Source organism: Hibiscus syriacus, unplaced genomic scaffold (assembly GCF_006381635.1).
Source record: "Hibiscus syriacus cultivar Baekdansim isolate YM2019G1 unplaced genomic scaffold, ASM638163v2 tig00000715_pilon, whole genome shotgun sequence".
Taxonomy (NCBI): Eukaryota; Viridiplantae; Streptophyta; class Magnoliopsida; order Malvales; family Malvaceae; genus Hibiscus; species Hibiscus syriacus.
The window spans coordinates 2164442-2186425 of record NW_024061811.1 but is presented as its reverse complement, the minus strand read 5'-3'; the positions used below and the strand labels follow the sequence as shown (position 1 = coordinate 2186425).

Below are 21984 nucleotides of genomic sequence, written 5' to 3'. Positions count from 1 at the left end.
TCATGAAATAGATGAATGTTTCATTTTAGAAACCTTGCAGGTTAAGAACAAGAAGTGAAAAACGCTCCCGAGGTTCCAATTGTTGAATTAAAAACCGATATTTAAAACGGCCCAAATCCTTATGGGTTCTCAGGAAAGAGATGGTATTGCAAAAGACAGATGAGGCCTCAAATTTATTTGTGTGTAATCAGATTATTTGTGATTCCCTCTCTTTTTCTTTTCGTTTGGAAGTTAGCTTTAATGTTTCGTTTGATTCGCCGTACGTATTCAGCTTGGAAAATAGCCCATTTTTGTGTTGAGCACTTTTTCTTCACGGGGTAGTTAATCGGTCGGTTGTGCAAAGGGGAGATTTGTGGAGCTTTGCAGGACAGTTCTGTCATGAGGAAGTACCTGTATCTCAATCGGTTGGCTAACCATGAACTGCCAGTTCCGTTCCTTTGATTTTAATGGTGTAAGTGTCATTTTCTTATATTGCGTGCGATCTCTGATACTTTTCAAACTCGATTACTCGGTGCATTAGTTCCCTTCTTTTGGAACTGGATTACTTGGTGCATTAGAACTAAATACTCGAAGAAAAGTACCTCAACAGGAGTCAGGACCATCTTTGAATTGAAATTACATTGCAGTTTTTTTTCCCTTTCATTTTTAACATTTCTTTATAGTTCCAATTATGTTGTATTCTTCTCTTCGGAAGAGCTAGTAGGTCAATTTGATGGACCTTGGAAGAGATAATAACTATGAAATTTAGTTATCTTGCCTCTATATTAGATTTTGTTGGGTAAGGTAGAAATGGCTGGAGCAATTTGAGGTTAATGACTCTAGTTATCAAAAAGCAGAGAGTGGAAAGTCAGCCACTTCAAGAAGCCACATTAGGCTTTCATGTCTTTACTCCCAAAAATAGCTTAAATTCCCTGTAAGACTGGTTTGCAAGCAAATTCGTTCCCTAAGGATATCCTTTCAAGTTTTTGAACTGAATGGGCTGTCAAGTTGCTATTCTCTCTCTCTCTTTTAAGCTTGATGCATGATTTGATTGACATTGTTCTGCCTCAAATCTTAAAGAGGTAAGAAATCCTTAAGAGCCTTGATTATGAAATTGACAGCGTAAAGTCATGGCGTGTATGTTTAATAAGTTTATTTGTTAAAGTCATTCCCTTTACTCTGTTGTATGATTCAGATATATCTGAATTTCCCTATATTTTACAGATAAATGTTCAATTATTATACAAATTATTTTGCATTAGAATGCATGTAGTTCAATGGAATAGTTGGTAAATACAACCAGGAATAAGCAATTTCATGGTGGTTTTGTAACCTCCGGCCAATCTCGGTCTCTGTTGAAGATGAGAAGGATGCTGAAGAAAATGAAAACATATGTTAGGGTTGAAAAGTAAATTTTGTCCATCATCCACATCTTCCTCTTTGTCCTCATCGTTCTTTGCCAGGGTGAGGTAATCCTGAGACCATTGGAAATTGTAATGGTGGGCACATCTCCCTGATGATTAGGGATGGGCATAGGTCGGGTTTTTTGTCCATCCGACTCGACCTGAGAAGAAGGGGACTTTCACCCGTGACCCGACCCGATTAATTTTTTTTTAATTAAAATCCACAATTTTTTTTATTTAAAATATAAAAAATAATTAAAATAATTATTGAAACCCACGCGGCGTGAAAAGCCAAACTATCCATTAGTGTTTTTCTGAGCATTCTCGCTTTACTTGTTTACAAGAAGCCAAATTGAGGAATAAGTTTTATTATTTTTCTCTTTCTTTTGTCCTTATACAATATATAATTAGCTGTCATTATATTATCATTATTATTCAAACACCATTATGGTATAGTCGTGAAAAAAGGAGGGGAAAACCGTGAAAAAGCATTAAAAAGTGTAAAACAATAGCTAAAATAATTATTGGAAGTTATGCCCTCGGGAACCAAAACTTGCCAGAATAGGAAAGTAAAAAAAATTAAAAAATAATTATTCATTAACTATGCGGGTCGGGTAGGATTATTATAGCCCCCAACCGACTCCGAAAATTTTAATATAAACCCGATCCGACCCGGAATTTTTTTTTAAAAATATCCGACCCGATCGGGTCGGGTCGGAACCTGTCGGGTTCAGATTCCATGCCCATCTCTACTGATGATGCAAACATCAGGTTCAGCAACAGCATAAAATGGCCACCATGAAAGAGCTTGGAGTGGTAACTTTTTCTGGTAAATCACTGATAAGGCGGTATCTTGGATTTGCATAATACATGCCTCGAATCATCTTGGTACTGACTTTAGGAACTAGTATCGGTATGATAGGAAGAAGACGGCCATTGTAATGCTAAAGGATTGGAAATTTGATGTTAGGTTAGAACCACTGTTTCACATTTATAGAGATTTGAGACCGGCCATTCATGGCCATATCTGTCTTTTAAATAAAAAAATGCAATTAATTTTGGGCATTGATATATCTTTCATATTAGAATATATTTTCCATATATGGAATCTTTCCTTGTAGTTATGTTGATTTTAAGAATTCAAAAAATCTGAATATACACGAATATATACCTTTTATACATGAATAAATATCAAGAACACTGCATTTTTCACCTTAAAATCATAATAGTATATATTATGGTAAGCATATAAGCTTGCGGGTCATATGGTATGTCAATCTGGACCATTATAAACATACCGTATTTATTTCAAAGGTCATAGACGTACAACAAAAGTTTTGTATTTATTCATGTATAAAAGGTATATATTGATGTATATTTGAATTCTTATAATCACCATACTCACAAGGAAAGAATCCATATATGGAATATGTATCAATGCCAAAATTAACAGCCTTTTTTGACTTAAAAGATAAATATGGCCATGAATAGTTGGTCTCAAATAGCCCTACAAATTCAAATAGCTGATATGTTACCGCATGAATAGATAGACCAACTTGAATCTATCTTGAACTAGCCTGAGTGCTAATTTCATTTTATTTGGAACAACAACGTGGGGACATATTTCTCAAACTTAATTTATACAACGTTGAGCATGCTTATATCCGTAAAATAATTAGTTTTCCAACATGATTTCAACTGTATTCCTATTCTTGATACTACCAATCTGGAAAACAGGATCCAAAGGGAAAGGGGAGAAATTACTCCTTGGTTTTTGTAGTTAAATGGACATCATGAAAGCTTATATATACATAAGGTTTGAAATACTAATATTAACATCCAAGGACTAGGACACTTGATACTAGTCGAACGAAGTTATTTTATTTGCAGCAACTGAACAAAGTAGACAAAACTAATAGTTTGTCTTTCAAGGCATTAATTGGAAATGACACAAGTTGTCTTTTCTTTTAACTCTCTTGATATATCTAATACCTTCTTTGTTTTCATTGTTTGTACTGTCTAGATACATAATCATGATACCATCATCATCTGACAATCTAGTTGATTGTGGATCTCTTTAAGAGAAATCTATTAACCAAAAAGCAGATAGTGGAAAGACAACCAATTCTAGGAAAATGGTAATGAGTTAAAAGGCAGAGATTTGACTGTATTGGATTTTTCTTCTTTAAAGAAGAAGCACAAAGTTTGGATCAGTCTATTCACCTTAATATTTTCGGAGTACTTTCATAAGCTATGTCGAGATTCATAAAAGAATAAGTTAGCTTGAGTGACATTTTTGGATCAAGACTTTTAAGCTGAGTTGGTCGATTAAATTTGGGACTATGCAGTCCATTTATAGTACTATTTACTATTTTCTTGCAGTAGACCCCTTTTTTATTGATATCTTAGGTGCAAGTAGCACGGACTTTCTTGAAAGCTAGAAGATTTATCGAAGAACTCATAAGTATGTGTTTCGGCAGATAAGTGGCCGCATATTTTGCACAGATACACAAACCTACATATTATTTATAGGGCCTGCCATAACTCTCATGGACAATTGGCATCTTCGGATTGGTGCTAACACATCACCTTTTATAAATCATTTTAACCGCGTTTACATAATCAACAGGTTCACGCGCTTTAGGTAATTGGTGCGATGACTCGGTTAACCAGTTTGCATACCGTAAGGCTTGCTCTATGTAATCCCACTTTTATTATTATATTGGCAGCTATAGGTGTTTTCGGGCCATGCATATCTTTTCCTAGTGTTCATTTTCAGTATGCATTGCGTTATGCTGGTCTTGACCAGCTTACCTATAGGAGCGTAAAGTTATAAACCTTTACACCAACAACATAGGATTGTAAAAGATGCTGGAGAAAGAAATACAATTACCATTTCAGATCAGCAATCTTGATTTTCGAGTTGAACCTGTATGATAATCCGTTTTTGGCTACACCCAAGAAGTCGCATTAAGCCTTTATGTCTTTACTCGACCAATAATAGCTCAAAGTCACTATAGGCTGCTGTTTTGCAAGCAAAATCGTTCCCAAAGGATATCCATTCAACATAATCTAGTTCAAGGTGCTTTTAAAATGCATATAAAGGCAGGATTTTGTCATTTTTATTTTGCTGGCAATTCAGATCTTTTACCCTTTTGAACTGAATGTGCTGTCATGTTGCTAATCTCTCTTCTTCTTCTTTTTATGGAGTTTGGTGAGTGCTATGATTGGCGTTGCTCACATCGGGTGGCGAAGGTGAAAGATTAATGTAAGTTCTTGAATTTGTTCTTTTGGGGTTCACTTGAACATAAAATACTTGTTCATAGCTCAGATTAGTTATGTTACATGTTACAAAATTTATTTTTCCTTCATTACTTCTTGTTACAAGCTATAGAACTATACACTATTCCAATTTTGAGAAGTGATTAAGCAAAGCTTATCGGAAGGTAAATGAACCTTCTACTTCTCTGCAAGAATTTGCCGGGAAAGTAAGCAAAAAGGCCTATTGGAAGGTATGTTCTACACATTTTAACAATTTCTTCTTGGCTTATACTTGATCTACCTCTTTCTAGTTCTCATCATTTCTATTTCTTGCATATGTTATTTGTTAGCATTTCTATTTCTAGTTCTCTGCAAGAATATCCGTAAAATAATTAGTTTTCCTACATGATTTCTGTTGAAATCAAAACAAATCCATCGAAAGGTAGAATAAACAAATCCACCGAATAACAATTGTAAAAAAGAGTAGGTTTATGTTGAAAATTAACAATGGTAAAATCTCATTTTTAGTCATTGTAATTTAGGGTATTTATAAATTAGTCCTTAAGCTTCAACTATAAATACCCTAGCTCATTTAGCTTCAAAACCATCCCAAAGCATTCTAGCTTTCTTCCAATACTAGAGAGAATTTAGAGAGTTTCTTGAGAGTTGTTTTCTCCTTTTTATCAAGAGAGAATTATCATTATTTTCTCCTTGGTAGATCGAAAGATGTTGTAATTCCTATTTTCTCATAGTGAAATTCTTCTATCGTTGCCCATGGTTTTTACCCTAAATTTTTAGGGATTTTTCACGTAAATTTTGTGTCTCTTTTATCTTCATTTTTATTTTTTCAAATTATCAATTACGATTTTGCTCTATCCGATAGTCGTCTTCCGCAACAATTGGTATCAGAGCCAGATTAGAGTATGTAATATCTGCTTATTGTCTTTGTGGTTGCCACCAAAAGGTGGATCCTCCAACATAAGAAAGTAAGAAGGTATTGCCCATTCTTTGAAGGTTCCAGAGAACTATTTACGATAGTGAAATAGTGGGAACTATCCATAAAAGAAGCCATGACAACAAAATTTGATATTGAAAAATTCAATGGGAGAAATTTATCATTGTGAAAATTGAAGATGAAGGCTATCCTGAGGAAAGACGGTTGTCTAGCAGCTATCAGTGAAAGGCTAGTGGATTTCACAGATGACAATAAATGGATCGAAATGGACGGGAATGCTATGACAAACTTTCATCTAGCATTAGCAGATGAAGTATTGTCAAACATCGAGGAGAATAAGACATCTAAGGAGATATGAGATCACCTCACCAAATTGTACGAGGCCACATCACTGCACAATAAAATTTTCCTTAAGAGGAAATTGTACACTCTTTGTATGCCAGAATCTACTTCAGTGACGGAGCACTTAAACACACTGAACACTTTATTTTCTCATCTTACATCTTTAAGATGTACAATAGGAGAACAAGAACGTGCTAAACTTCTACTTCAAAGTCTACCAGATTCGTATAATCAACTCATCATGAACTTGACAAACAGTAATGTCACCAGTCTAGTCTTCGATGACGTTGTAGCTGCTGTTCTACAAGAATAAAATCGGCGCAAGAACAAGGACGACATACAAGTAAATCTGCAACAAGCAGCAGCGTTGACAACAACGAGAGGGAGATCAACAGAACGTGGCCAAAGTAGCAGTCATAAACATGGTAGATCAAAGTCGAGGAGCAAGAAGAATTTAAAGTGCTACAACTGTGGAAAGAAGGGTCAATTAAAGAAGGATTGTTGGAGTCTAAATAAAAACTCCAATCCACAAGGCAATACCGCAAACATTTCAGATGATGGAGATGCTCTATGCTGTGAAGCGTCAACCACAGTGGAAGGCAGAAAAAGATTTGCAGATATATGGCTCATTGATTCAGGAGCAACATATCACATGACCTCAAGAAGAGAATGGTTCCATCATTATGAACCTGTCTCAGGAGGATCTGTGTATAGTTGCAATGATCATGCCTTAGAGATCATTGGCGTGGGAACCATCAAATTGAAGATGTATGATGGAACAATTAAAGTTGTTCGAGATGTGCGGCACGTGAAAGACCTGAAGAAAAATTTATTATCCTACGGATTGTTGGATAATAATGCAAGCAAGATTGAAACACAGAAAGGAATCATGAAGGTGTTCCGTGGAGCGCTTGTGGTGCTGAAAGGTGAAAAGATAGCTGCAAACTTGTACATGCTGAAGGGAGAGACTTTGGTAGAAGCAGAAGCCTCTGTTGCCTCATGTAGTTTAGATTCGGCAATGCTATGGCATCAGAAACTTGGACACATGTCAGAACAAAGAATGAAAGTCCTTGTGGAGCAAAAGTTACTTCCAGGCTTAACAAAGGTATCAATTACCTTGTGTGAGCATTGCATAACAAGTAACACCACCGGTTGAAATTCAACACATCAAATTCTAGAGGCAAAAGTGTTCTAGAATTGGTTCACTCTGACGTATGGCAAGCACCGGTTACATCCCTAGGTGGAGCAAAATACTTTGTCTCATTTATTGATGACTACTCTAGGAGATGCTGGGTGTAACCTATTAAGAAGAAGTCATATGTGTTTTCAACTTTCAAAAACTTCCAAAGCGCGGGTGGAACTTGATTCTGGAAATAAGATCAAGTGTTTCAGAATAGATAATGGAGGAGAATACACAAGCGAAGAATTTGATGACTTTTGCAGGAAATAATGCATTAAAAGGCAGTTCATAGTGGCGAACACTCCTAAACAAAATTGAGTGGCAGAGCAGATGAACAAAACATTGTTAGAAAGAACAAGAATAATATATTGAGGGATGCAGGCCTAGAAAAATCATTCTGGGCAGAAACAGTCAATATCGTATGTTATTTGGTGAATCGAGCTCCATCAACTGCAATATAGCTAAAGAGACCAATGGAGATGTGGACTGGTAAACCAGCTGATTATTCAAACCTTCATGTATTTGGAAGTATTATGTACGTGATGTACAACTCCCAAGAAATTTCAAAGCTATATCCAAAATCCAGAAAATGCAAATTCTTGGGGTATGCTGATGGTGTAAAGGGGTATCGCTTGTGGGATCCCACTGCCCGCAAAGTGATCATTAGCATGGATGCTATCTTTGTAGAAGATAAGCTACAAAGAAAAGAAGAAGATAGTAGTGTTGAAAAGTCAGAGACTACACAGATACATATGGAAAAAGAGGTTGAACAAGGAGATTCTTTTGAAGCAGAACCATCACATAATGAACAAGAACCAGAGAGTTCTGTAGCACCAACAACTCGTCAATCAGATCGTGTGAGAAGACGTCCCAATTGGCACTCAGATTATGTTATAGAATGTAATATTGCATACTGCCTTTTAACAGAGGACGGTGAGCCATCAATATATCAGGAGGCAATAAACAACTTAGATGCTTCACTGTGGATGATGGCAATGCAAGAAGAAATTGAAGCCCTTCATAAAAATAATACATGGGACCTTGTGCCACTACCACAAGGAATGAAGCCAATTGGTAACAAATGGGTCTTCAAAATCAAGCGAAATGGTGATGATCAAGTAGAGAGGTATCGTTCAAGACTAATGGTCAAAGGATATGCTAAAAAAGAAGGTATTGTTTTCAATGAAATATTTTCTCCTGTGGTTTGACTAACAACAGTTCGAGTAGTCTTGGCAATGTGTGCTACATTGAATTTACATCTAGAGCAGCTAGATGTTAAAACATCTTTTCTTCATGGAAATCTTGAAGAATAAATTTACATGCTCCAGTCTGAAGGTTTTGAAGAAAAAGAAAAGAAGAACTTGGTTTGCAGGTAAAACAAATCTCTGTACGATCTAAAGCAGGCGCCGAGATGTTGGTATAATAGATTTGATTACTTCATTATGTGCCTTGGATACAACAGACTTAATGCAGACCCTTGTGCTTATTTCAAGAGGTCTGGTGATAACGATTTTGTTATATTGTTGTTGTATGTGGATGACATGTTGGTTGCAGGACCCAACAAAGATCATATTGAAGAATTGAAGGCACAACTGGCTAGGGAATTTGAAATGAAAGACTTGGGATCAACAAACAAGATTCTAGGGATGCAAATTCACCGAGACAGAAGTAATAGGAATATTTGGCTTTCACAACAGAATTACTTGAAGAAGATCTTGTCACGATTCAGTATGCAAGATTGTAAGCCAATTTATACCCCTCTTCCTATTAACTTCAAATTATCCTCCAGTATGAGTTCTAGCAGTGAAGAAGAGAGGATGAAGATGTCTCGAGTATTGTATGCATCAGCAGTGGGAAGTTTAATGTTCGCTATGATATGCACAAGACCAGACATTGCACAAGCAGTAGGAGTGGTTAGTCGGTACATGGCGAATTCAGGCAAAGAGCATTGGAATACAGTAAAGATGATCATGAGATACATCAAAGGGACCTCAAATGTTGCATTATGTTACTGAGGATCAAATTTACTAATCAATGGTTATGTAGATTTTGACTATGCAGGAGATTTGGATAAAAGCCAAAGTTGCTGGTGCAGTTGTAAGCTGGGTTTCAAAATTGCAGTCAGTTGTGGCTACATCCACAACAGAGGCAGAATATGTAGCAGCTACACAAGCCAGTGAAGAAACAATTTGGTTGAAGATGTTATTGGAGGAGCTTGGGCACAATCAAGAGTATGGCTCTCTGTTTTGTGACAGTCAAAGCGCCTTGCATCTAGCAAGGAATCCAACCATTTCATTCAAGGAAAAAGCACATACGAGTTCAATACCATTTCATTCGTGAAAAGGTGGAAGAAGGAACGATAGATATGCAGAAGATCCATACCAAAGATAACATAAAAGATTTCATGACGAAGGCGATCAATGCCGATAAATTTACTTAGTGTCGATCCTCTTGTGGCCTATCAGATACGTAAGCAACATGATGGTACAAGGTAGAAAGAATGGTGTGAAGATATAATTGTTCCAATCAAATCTTCAAGTGGGAGATTGTTGAAAATCAAAAGAAATCCACCGAAAGGTGGAATAAACAAATCCACCGAATATCAATTGTCAAAAAGGGTAGGTTTATGTTGAAAATCAACAATGGTAAAATCTCATTTATAGTCATTGTAATTTAGGGTATTTATAAATTAGCCCTTAAGCTTCAACTATAAATACCCTAGCTCATTTAGCTTCAAAACCATCCCAAAGCATTCTAGCTTTCTTCCAATACTAGAGAGAATTTAGAGAGTTTCTTGATAGTTGTTTTCTCCTTTTTATCAAGAGAGAATTATCATTGTTTTCTCCTTGGTAGATCGAGAGAGGTTGTAATTCCTATTTTTCTCATAGTGAAATTCCTCTACCGTTGCCCGTGGTTTTTACCCTAAATTTTTAGGGGTTTTCCACGTAAATTTTGTGTCTCTTTTATCTTCATTTTTATTTTCTCAAATTATTAGTTACGATTTTGCTCTATCCGATAGCCGTCTTCCAAAACAATTTCAACTGTATTCTTATTCTTGATACTACCAATATGGAAAACAGGATCCAAAGGGAAAGGGGAGAAATTACTCCTTGGTTTTTGTAGTTAAATGGACATCATGAAAGCTTATATATACATAAGGTTTGAAATACTAATATTAACATCCAAGGACTAGGACACTTGATACTAATCGAACGAAGTTGGTTTATTTGCAGCAACTGAACAAAGTAGACAAAACAAATAGTTTGTCTTTCAAGGCATTAATTGGAAATGACACAAGTTGTCTTTTCTTTTAACTCTCTTGATCTTTCCAAGACCTTTGTTTCCATTGTTTTGTACTATCTAGATACATAATCATGATACCATCATCATCTGACAATCTAGTTGATTGTGGATCTCTTTAAGAGAAATCTATTAACCAAAAAGCAGATAGTGGAAAGACAACCAATTCTAGGAAAATGGAAATGAGTTAAAAGGCAGAGATTTGACTGTATTGGATTTTTCTTCTCTAAAGAAGAAGCACAAAGTTTGGATCAGTCTGTTCACCTGAATATTTTCGGGAGTACTTTCATAAGCTATGTCGAGATTCATAAAAGAATAAGTTAGTTTGAGTGACATTGTTGATCAAGACTTTATCAGCTGAGTTGGTCGATTAAATTTGGGACTATGCAGTCCATTCATAGTACTATTTACTATTTGCTTACAGTAGACCCTTTTTTTATTGATATCTTAGGTGCAAGTAGCACGGAATTTCTTGAAAGCTAGAAGATTTATCGAAGAACTCGTAAGTATGGGTTTCGGCAGATAAGTCGCCACATATTTTGCACAGACACTAACCTACATATTATTTATAGAGCCTGCCATAACTCTCATGGACAATTGGCATCTTCGGAATGGTGCTAACACATCACCTTTTATAAATCATTTTAACCGCTTTTACATAATCAACAGGTTCATGCGCTTTAGGTAATTGGTGCGATGACTCGGTTAACCAGTTTGCATACCATAAGGCTTGCTCTATGTAATCCCAATTTTATTATTATATTGGCAGCTATAGGTGTTTTTGGGCCATGCATATCTTTTCCTAGTGTTCATATTCAGTATGCATTGCGTTATGCTGGTCTTGACCAGCTTACCTATAGGAGCGTAAAGTTATAAACCTTTACACCAACAACATATGATTATAAAAGATGCTGGAGAAAGAAATGCAATTACCATTTCAGATCTGCAATCTTGATTCTCGAGTTGAACCTGTATGATAATCCGTTTTTGACTATACCCAATAAGTCGCATTAAGCCTTCATCTCTTTACTCGACCAATAATAGCTCAAAGTCTTTGTAGGCTGCTGTTTTGCAAGCAAAATCGTTGCCAAAGGATATCTATTCAGATCTTTTACCCTTTGAACTGAATGTGTTGTCATGTTGCTAATCTCTCTTATTCTTCTTCTTCTTCTTTTTTTGGAGTTTGGTGAGTGCTATGATTGGCATTGCTCACATCGGGTGGCGGCGAAGGTGAAATATTAATGTAAGTTCTTGGATTTGTTCTTTTCGGGTTCACTTGAACAGAAAATACTTGTTCATAGCTCAGATTAGTTATGTTACATGTTACAAAATTTATTTTTCCTTCGTTACTTCTTGTTACAAGCTATAGAACTATACACTATTCCATTTTTGAGAAGTGATTAAGCAAAGCTTATTGGAAGGTAAATGAACCTTCTACTTCTCTGCAAGAATTTGCCGGGAAAGTAAGCAAAAAGGCCTATTGGAAGGTATGTTCTACACATTGTAACAATATCTTTTTGGCTTATACTTGATCTACCTCTTTCTAGTTCTAAGCATTTCTATTTCTCATGTGGATTAATTTATCATTGTGTGCAACTTCTGAGAAGTGGTATATTCGGATTGGGTTTGCTAATAACTACATGTTACCTGACAATTATATACCATACTTTGATCATTTTAATTAGTACGATTTTGTAGTTTCTTTGTTCGTAATGAAACGAAACTATCGTAATATACTGAATGGAAAAACTACATCAAGTTCCACTCTCTATTGGAGTGTTTATACATTATGAGTTATGAATCTGATCAATCCTTTTGCTTCTTTCCCTTGAGAGAAAATCTTCAAGACAGATATTTGGGGGACTGTATCAGTACCTGATGTAATTTCCTCCCGTTCAGCTGTCTCAGGGATTACTGATCCGTAAATGGAGGAAGAGTTGGAGCGGAGACAACTCCATTTCCCCGAACAACTACACTTCTGATGAAGAGGGATAATGTAATGCTTGGAAAGAGTTACAGTGGAAATGTACTTCCAACAGAGGTATAGTATCACTTCTTCATCGTCCTCTCATTATCTGATAACTGGTCCCCCTTGCTTGTCCGCTATCAAGATACATGATAGTGTGGCAACTTCCATGATTCGAAAACATGTGTTTTATAAGCTACAATCCTTACCCATATCAGAACAAGCTCGGAATGGTAGCTGGCTGAACTTGGGCACATTACTTTTCAGTTTATTATTATTATTATTATTATTTATGTAACGCATAGGCGAGCACAACTCCTCAATTAATAGGTGGTCATGAGTGTACTGGACCGGCAAGATGTCCAGTATAGATGCATGATTTATATAACTATATAATAAAACATGAGAATTTCAAACAACCAACCTTAGCTCAGTTGGTAGAGCGGAGGACTGTAGTTGTTATCTTATAGCAATCCTTAGGTCGTTGGTTCGAATCCGGCAGGTTGGATTTGTTTTTCGTGTTCATTTTCATATCTTTTTATGAAGAATTAATACTATTGGTGTCGCAACATTTTTATAAAGAGAAAATAACCTCAGTGACCGAAAATTCCTTATAATATACGATTTTGACCAACTTTTTTTCGTTTTGCCAAAATGACCAACAAAATCGCAATGCGATCTCTAAATCGCAACGCGATCTCCAGTATTGCAAATCAATTTCCAGATTCGCAACGAGATTTTGACTATCGCATTGCGATTTTCCAAATTAGTGTTGCAATTTTAGAAAATCGCAATGCGAATATGTAAATCGCAACGCGATAATACATATTCGCAACACGATTCTGACTATCGCGTTGAGATAATACAAAATCGCAATGCGATTTTCAAAGCGCCATTAGTATCGCAACGCGTATTTTATTTTCAAATTCCAAACACGAATATTAATACATCCCATAATCGAAACTCTTAACCTAAAACCCTAAATCACAACTCAATCCCATCTCCATTCTCACTCTCTACGGCGACATCCATCCCCATCTCCGACGAAATCCGTCCCCATCTCCGGCGAAATCCGTCTATCTCCATCTCTCAGAGCCACCCTCACAATCATTCACGATCAAAAATGGAAAATCAACCACCGAGGTTTAGTTTTTTAATTATTTTTATTTTGAAATTTTTGCATTATTATTAGGCTTTTCATATTGAAATTGATGATAAGTTTACTGGTAATTTCAATAATAGATAAACCATTTCACTTAGATTGCTTATTAAATTCATTCGATTGCTTCCAATACTGCTAAACTGTTCTAAAATAACCCTGTGAAGTTAGTATTTGTCTTTGTTTTGTCTTTTGGTTGAAGTAATGCAATCCATTCAAGTTTCAATTTTAGACAATAACTATTTGAAACCGAGGATCGCAACGCGAAATGAAAATCGCAACGATAGTCAAATTTGCGTTGCGATAGTCATTTTTGTGTTGCAATTTTCATTTTGCGTTGCGATTATCTCGTTGCGATAGTCAAATTCGCGTTTCGATAATTATTTTCGTGTTGCGATTTTCATTTTCTTGTTGCGATTTTAAGTTTCAAAAACTATTATTCTTCTGTAAATTGAAACTTGAATGAATTGCATTACTTCAACCAAAAAACAAAGACAAATACGAAATTCACAGTGTTGCAAATTTAAGTTTGAAGAATAAACTACTACTACTCTTTATGTTTATTAATGTTTTTGGTATATCTTCACAGTGTAGTTATTAATCTAACTTGATATGTTTATTGTTTTTGTAGAACTTTTTTTCAGCTCAATTGACCTTAAGGAATAAAATAAGCCTAGTCACTACAATTGCGTCGAAGCTTTCACCTGTACAAAGAAAATTGTTTGAGGATACTTGCTTCGGGTCATGGCTGAAAGTACAACATCCGGGTGGAGATGTTATGTTGACCCATTTGTGGCTTTAGACCATGACTAGCGATCTACCCGAGAGTATAAAACGTGGTAATGAAGAGATATGGTTTCATTTTCCACCGGCGTATACGTGTTTTGGGCGGGAGAAGTTTTGCTTAATTACTGGTCTACGCTTCAGACACGATGATGTAGGTCGATACACTAGTCATATTACCCGCCCATCATGGTTATCCCGGGTTTTTCCTGAGCTGTCAATGGAGAAGCCGAATTTACACGTCGACGACTTGACGAGATTATTGAATAAGAAAGATGGTTTTACTCGGATGGATGACGTCGATGTTGTCCGAGTATGCCTTTTAGTACTTTTGCATGCCGGCTTTTTAGGCAGAGAGGCCAAACAACCTATTCCTAAGGACCTAATATTATTGGTAGAGGACATAAATGCATGGAACCTATTTCCGTGGGGTTCGTATATATGGAAAGCTACCTGGAATAAGTTGTCATCTGCCTTTGATGACCGCAAAAGTTTGCGTGGCGATGGTTCCAAATACACATTGTCAGGCTTTATTTGGGCCTTTAAGGTAAGCATTTCAATATAATGTTTCCAAAATTATAATTAATTATTTAACAATTACTAATGTTTGTGTATTATATTGTTTTTGTAGATTTGGATATTTGAGGTTTTTCCCAATAAGCAGACATATGCATTAAAAACTTCAAATGATATTCCTAGAGCTATTTCCTAGAAGAGGAAACGACAGCTGTTGATTTGGGAAGAGTTACTACGGTATACGACAATAAATGATGTAAGTTAACACAAATACTACCATATATAAACAAGTTATTACTAGTACACGTTTAACTTTGTTTGAGTTTTTATATTGTTAGGAGGACAACACTCCATTACATAGTCTGACACCCACGGAGGCTGAGCTTGCCACTGATTGGTGGCAAGCTAGTAAGCGTTTTTTTGATGGCACGGATGATGAGCAGCCTCCACTTCGAGAGCCGTCACCTCACCCAGAGCCATCACTTGATCGACCATACTATATACCTCTACAACGAGAGCCATCACCTATTCCGTCATATCATCGAGCCTCTTCTCCACCATCACCTCATGATAGGTGACCGAAAAAGATGCCATGACATTTATCTCCCTGTTCTCCACCTCCACCTCCGCGGGATGAGTTAGGGGAGTTACGTGATGAGGTCAATGTCTTGCATGAGGAGGTCAGTACTTTACGCGATGACAATGGTGCATGGCGTGACAAGGTATCTATTTTACGTGGTGAGGTAGCATCTCTACGTGAGATGGTAGCATCGTTGCAGAATGAGGTTCATACTCTACGTAACGAGGTAAGTTTAAGATTTTTCATATTTAACTTGATTTACTCGTAATTTCACTTAGATTAACCATTTCACTTAGATTACTTAGTAAATTCATTCGGTTGCTGCCAATACTGCTAAACAGTTCTAAAATAACCCTGTGAAGTTAGTATTTGTCTTTGTTTTGTCTTTTGGTTGAAGTAATGCAATCCATTCAAGTTTCAATTTGCAGAAGAAGAACAGTCGCAACACGAAACTTAAAAATCACAATTCGAAAATGACTATCGCAACGCGAAAATGACGATTGCAACGCGAATTTGACTATCGCAACGGGATAATCGCAATGCGAAATAAAAATCACAACAAGAAAATCGCAATGCGAAAATGAAAATCGCAATGCGAATTTAGTTTCGCGTTGTGATTTTGGCTTCGCGTTGCGATTTTTATTTCGCATTGCGATTATCTCGTTGCGATAGTCAAATTTGTGTTGCGATAGTCATTTCCGTATTACGATAGTCATTTTCGCGTTGCGATTTTAAGTTTCAGAAACTATTCTTCTTTTGCAAATTAAAACTTGAATGGATTGCATTACTTCAACCAAAAGACAAAGACAAATACTAACTTCACAGTGTTGCAAATTTAAGTTTCAAGAATAAACTACTACTCTTTATGTTGTCCTTGAACATGCACTAAACCTATATGCTGTCCTTTTAAATGTATATATATATATATATATATATATATAAGTGCTTACTTCCGGAATGTTATCTGATGCATTTTGTGAACTATGATAGAATAATGACTTGGGTGAATACTGTGCAAGTTTGAAACATATTTGTCTTTGTTTTCACTGTTTAATATCATGTTTGTTTATTTACTGATTTATGTATTAATTTATTTATTTTTAGCGGCCCGATAAGGTGGATGCTTTACGTCGGGTTTTTCTTGCACGACGGGGTTCACGCATCAGACGACATGCACGTGCCATTATGTCTCCGTTCACCTCAATAGTGCAAAGACTCCGTAAGAATAAGCCTGACTCACCTGTCATCGTTCAAGAGGCCTCTCCTATCGTTCAAGAGGCCCCTATCATCCCTCAAGAGTCCCCTCCCACCGTTCAAGAGGCCCCTGTCATCGTTGAAGAGGTCCCTCCCACCATTCAAGAGCCCGATTCATACGACGTAATATGTCGATTTATTGAGAAACCCCCTCACGTGCCGGACATGATGGATGACTGTTGGTTTTCGTATGAGTTACCAGCCAGTAACATTCCAGCAGATGAAGTGGAGAGGAGACAACTACCGGAAATAATTCTGGATAATACCCTTTGGGCTAAGACGACAGTTGATTTTTATCTACATGAGCGGAGCCAGGGTGTTACGCTGACATATACAAACTCAATGATGATATGCATTTGTTGATTGATCAGTCTTGGTGGGGTGTGTTATTAAGGGTTGAAGACAAAGGCTATTTCGATGGGGGGTAAGTCTTATATTTCTTCTTATATTTCATTTTGATTATTTTTTTTTAAATTTATGTAATTCACTAATATATGTCTTTTTTTGTAAAACAACATATTGATGCATGGGTGTCACGTCTTCTAATAGTAAGGAAATTGAGAAAAAATAAAAAAATATACGATATACAATTATGCCGAAGTCTTTTCACGAAGTTCACTTGAAGAATCAACGACAGGAATCATATGTGTTGGCTAATGGACAAGCTAAACTTTATCCTGCATGGTGGGAGGTCGATAAGGTTAGTATTTATTTTTTAAATATTTTAAAGGTGTTCATAAATAAGTGCGCAATTTGAATTATTACTTATGATTGCATGTGTTTATCCCTGTTTTGGAATGTACTCATTGGCTTCTCGTTGAGCTTCAGCTCCCATCCCTGAAGACAATAGTATATGACAGCATGATAAATTACATATCATTGCCTGATTTGAGAGATATTATTAAGGTATGGAGCTCTCATTTGGCTAAATTCTTGGATGCGATTAATTATTGGACTTATTCTGGAAACAAGAAACCAAAGAATTTCAATGTTACAGTTATCAGAGACGAGACCGCGCCACAACAAACACAGGAAACCAGAGGGGATTGTGGTCCTCTCGTATGCATGTGCTTGGAGCGTTTGACGACAGGAAGTACACAGTTTCTACCTCCCATCGATAGAGATAGAGGTGCAGTAGGCTTGTGGTTTCGGTATTTTATGGCTAGAGCGATATATGCGAGACGCTGCCTATCTGCATCCGCGTTATGAAAGTGTCCATAAACAATTTGTAAGTCAAATGCAAGTGTTGTTAAGTACCTAGAATTCTATAATAATTCTATAAAAAGTTTTGTTTAAGCAAATGTTTTGTTTCTGCAGGTTAATCCTAAAGTGAGCTGCATGAAATTGATGTATGGGTGTATAAACAACTGTCTGGGGTACATTTTTTTTATTGTTTAATTGATTTTTAAAAGTCTGATTTGTTTAATTGATGAGGAAAATAAGAATTATTAGTATTTTTTGCTTGTTTAATTGATTTGTAAAAGTTGATTTGTAAAAGTTGATTTGTTTAATTGATGTGTAAATAATTCTTATTTGTGCTTGTTTAATTGATTTGTAAAAGTTGATTTGTTTAATTGATGTGTAAATAATTCTTATTTGTGATTATTTAATTGATTGAAATGTAAACGTTGATTTGTTGATTTCAATCTGCATCATATTGAAGGCAAAAGACCTGTTGAAGGTACACTTTTGCAACGCTAAACTCAAATCGCAATACGAAAGTCAAAATCGCAATGCGAAAGCCAAAATCGCAACGCGAAAGTCAATTCGCGTTGCAATAGTCTAATACGCTTTGCGATTTTCTCGTTGCGATAGTCAAATTCCCGTTACGATAATCAAATTCACGTTGCGATAGTCAAATTCGCGTTGCGATAGTCAATTTCGCGTTGCGATTTTGGCGTTGCGATAGTCATATTCGCGTTGCGATAGTCAAATTCGCATTGCGATTTTTGAGTTGCGATAGTCAAATTCGCGTTGCGATATTCAAATGAATGTGTAATAAGTGATAACAACTGAACAGATCATAGCAATGTTCAAACTCAAGTTACTAATACATGCCTAACTGAAAATGTTAAAAGTTTACACATAAAATACACATAATACAACGTTTGCATTTAAAAATCACCTAAGTTAATAGTCCCAAAAGGTGAAGCCGGTTGTGATTGGGATTTTGATTTTGATTGCGATTTTGATTGCCTTTTTCTTGACACCATATGATCTTTGGATTTTGATGAGGATCCATATTTTGGTAGAGGAAAAGATGATTGTGATTGCACTGGTGATCCACATGTCAACCTTGTATGACCACTTTCCTTGCACCGACTACATGTCGATCTCTTCTTCTCTTCACCCTTAGACGGTATACGATCGTGACTTTTTGGTCGGCCAGGTAGCCTTTTGTCTATGGCTGGTGCCAAAACTGTTTGTAAGTCATCTGGTATGTCCCACTCAGAAGGATGTGGAATAGGGTAGATAATCTCGGCATAAGTCTGTCGATATACTTCTGTAGTGTAGCAATCCATAGCGTATGCGCTTGAATCATCTTGGTTTAGATGAAGAACAACTTTTATAACATGGCCACACGGATAACCAGATGTTTTCCATTTCATACAACTACACGTCTTTGCATTTAGATCGACAGACCCATTTAAGTTATTATCCAGTACTTCAAACAAAGTGTTTGAACATGGTTCAACTCTCCATGACGTTGACTTCACAACATGTTTCGTTATCTTTTTTTCAGTCCATGGTGTAACATGATGTTCCAATGTTCCTGTAAATTTAAATAAATAATTCTTAATAAAATGTATGATAAGTTACGAATTTAAAGAAATAATACATGCATGGTTTCTTTTCTTACAGTACCACTGTTGAATAGAGGCTCGAAAAAACTCTATTAACATAGTAATGGGTAATTTCCGGGAATGACGACTTATAGCGTTGATTGATTCTGCACTATTAGATGTCATGAAACCATATCTTGCTCCAAGTTGATGTACTCTTGACCATCTTTCAAACCGACATCTTCTAGTGTTTGAGCACACTGAGGCAAAACACGTCTTAAACAATTTATATACTTATTAAAATCCACTTCCCGATAAGCTTTTACAGCCTTCTAGTATGTCCATTTGTGATTTTTTATACCAGCAGACCTTGATTTTAGATTTCTATACAAATGAACACCACAAAGTCCATGAAAAACATATGGGAAACACCTTCTAACAACGTTGTCAATTGAGTTTGCCATATCGGATATGATTTTCAGATTGCTAATAGGACCTATGCAATCCCTAAGATGCCCCATAAACCATGTCCATGAATCAGAGGTTTTAGATTTGCCAACCCCGTAAGCTATTGGCAGTATCCCATTGTTAGCATCCATGGCTACTGCTAATAAGTTTACTCCAAGGTATCAACCTTTCAAATATGCTCCGTCAACTATAATAATTGGGCGCATGCAAGTAATAAACGAACGAATCTACAAAATCATATACACAAGAAATATAATCATTTAAATGTGAAATGCATGCAACTAACAAAAATGAGTCAACAAAATTATAATTATTTACTAACCGCAACACCAATGGCGATAAACAATAACTCAAAGCATCCATATCTATCTGTTTTGATATGAGTTACCGACCCAGGATTTTTCAGCTTTAAATTGTGACAATAAGCCGGCAGTTTGGCAAACGATGCTTCTGGCGACCCCCTCAACAATTCCAAGACATAACATTTGGCTCTCCAAGCTTGAGAATATGAGATACTAATCTTGAACCGAGCATTCATGTCAGTCATAATTTCATGTCCCCGATATACCCTGTCATTCAAAAACATTAACTCAGCTAGAAAACCACCCAACACCTTTTTGTTTGCCTGTCTATGGTGAGGAAAAACTTGGGTTCTTGAACATGTATGTTTATCAATAAAAGTCCTAACTTGAAACATTTCGCAATCTTTTATCCTCTTTGCAATCATACGCCACGTACAGTTTTTGTCAATCATACACCTTGTTTCAAAACAATCTTTGCTTGATTTGTTAACTTTTAGTTGATAGTCATCTTCCACATATTTCGTATACAAAGCTATCTTCAATTCTTCCTTTGTATCAAAACAATCATCTTTCTTGATACAAATAATTTTTGTGTAACAATCAACTGCTATCTTTACCAACTCTTCTTCCGGTATCTGAAGTAATTCTGGCATATTCCAGTTATACTCCAGTGGCATTTACTTCGGGGATTTCTTCTTATTCTTTCTCTTCTTCAGGGTTATATGAATTACAGAATGGATGTTCAACATGTTCATTCACAGTCGTAACTTCCTCCTCTTTATCATCAACAACATCTTTCTCGGCAGCGGCTGTTTCATCATCAAAATTCGGGTATTGACCAATATCAAAATCATTACACGCAGGGTCTGTTTCTTCTTCTGAAACATCATCAAAATCTGAGTATTTACCAAGATCAAAGTCCGGGTATTGACCAAGATCAAATTTCGAATACTGACTAGTACTCACAATTTTTTCTGTTGGCTCATCATCGTCTAACTGGTCAATACAAAAACCAGAATTTGATGCTGAAAGTTGATTGAGATTTGGATTAAGGAAAGGTTGTGGGTTTTGAGATTGTGTTTGGTATTGGAAATGTGGTGAAACAAAATTTTCTTGGTGATGAAATTGTGGTGGAACCATTAAATTTTGAGCACCATAAACTGGGGTTGAAAAACTTAGTTGATTACTACCCGCTACTGACCCAACTTCACTACTTCTAGGTTCAACAACATACAATGTAACATCATCTTGCGAAACACTAATGTAAGCAATGAATCGTTCAACATTTTCATTGTCGGTTAACAAATAAATTTTACATTTTCTCTGATAAGATAGCCTAAATCCACTTAGGGGCTCTAAATTCAAGTTATTTGCAACACGTAACATTAGAGTTTCATAAGATAACTTTTTTAATGACAGTTTTAGTTGAAGATTCATGGGTAAAGGCATATATTGTAAAACACCATGAACATTCTCTCATAACACTCAAAAACACAAATCTATTCAAACATGATCAACATTAAATGATTTCATTATTGTAAATTAATTTACTAAACAAACGAGCTGTGAAACTAAAACCTGTTGCCGGATGGGGAAGGATGTCGTTGGATATAAGAACGGATGTCGCCGGAGAGAGTGATATATGAAGATGGAATGAGTTACGATTTAAGGATTTAGGTTATGAGTTGTTGCTGCTGCGTAGTTGTATTCCCAAAACATTTGTGTTGCGAAACTAAAACCTGTTGCGAATTTG

General features: G+C 36.2%; 1 non-coding gene across 1 annotated transcript; it reads left to right on the top strand.

Annotated features, from left to right (window-relative positions):
* Positions 1–12805: 12805 nt before the first annotated feature.
* TRNAY-GUA lies at positions 12806–12894 on the top strand. The gene is given in 2 exon segments: positions 12806–12842; positions 12859–12894. It is a non-coding gene; the product is annotated as a tRNA-Tyr (tRNA).
* Positions 12895–21984: the final 9090 nt, after the last annotated feature.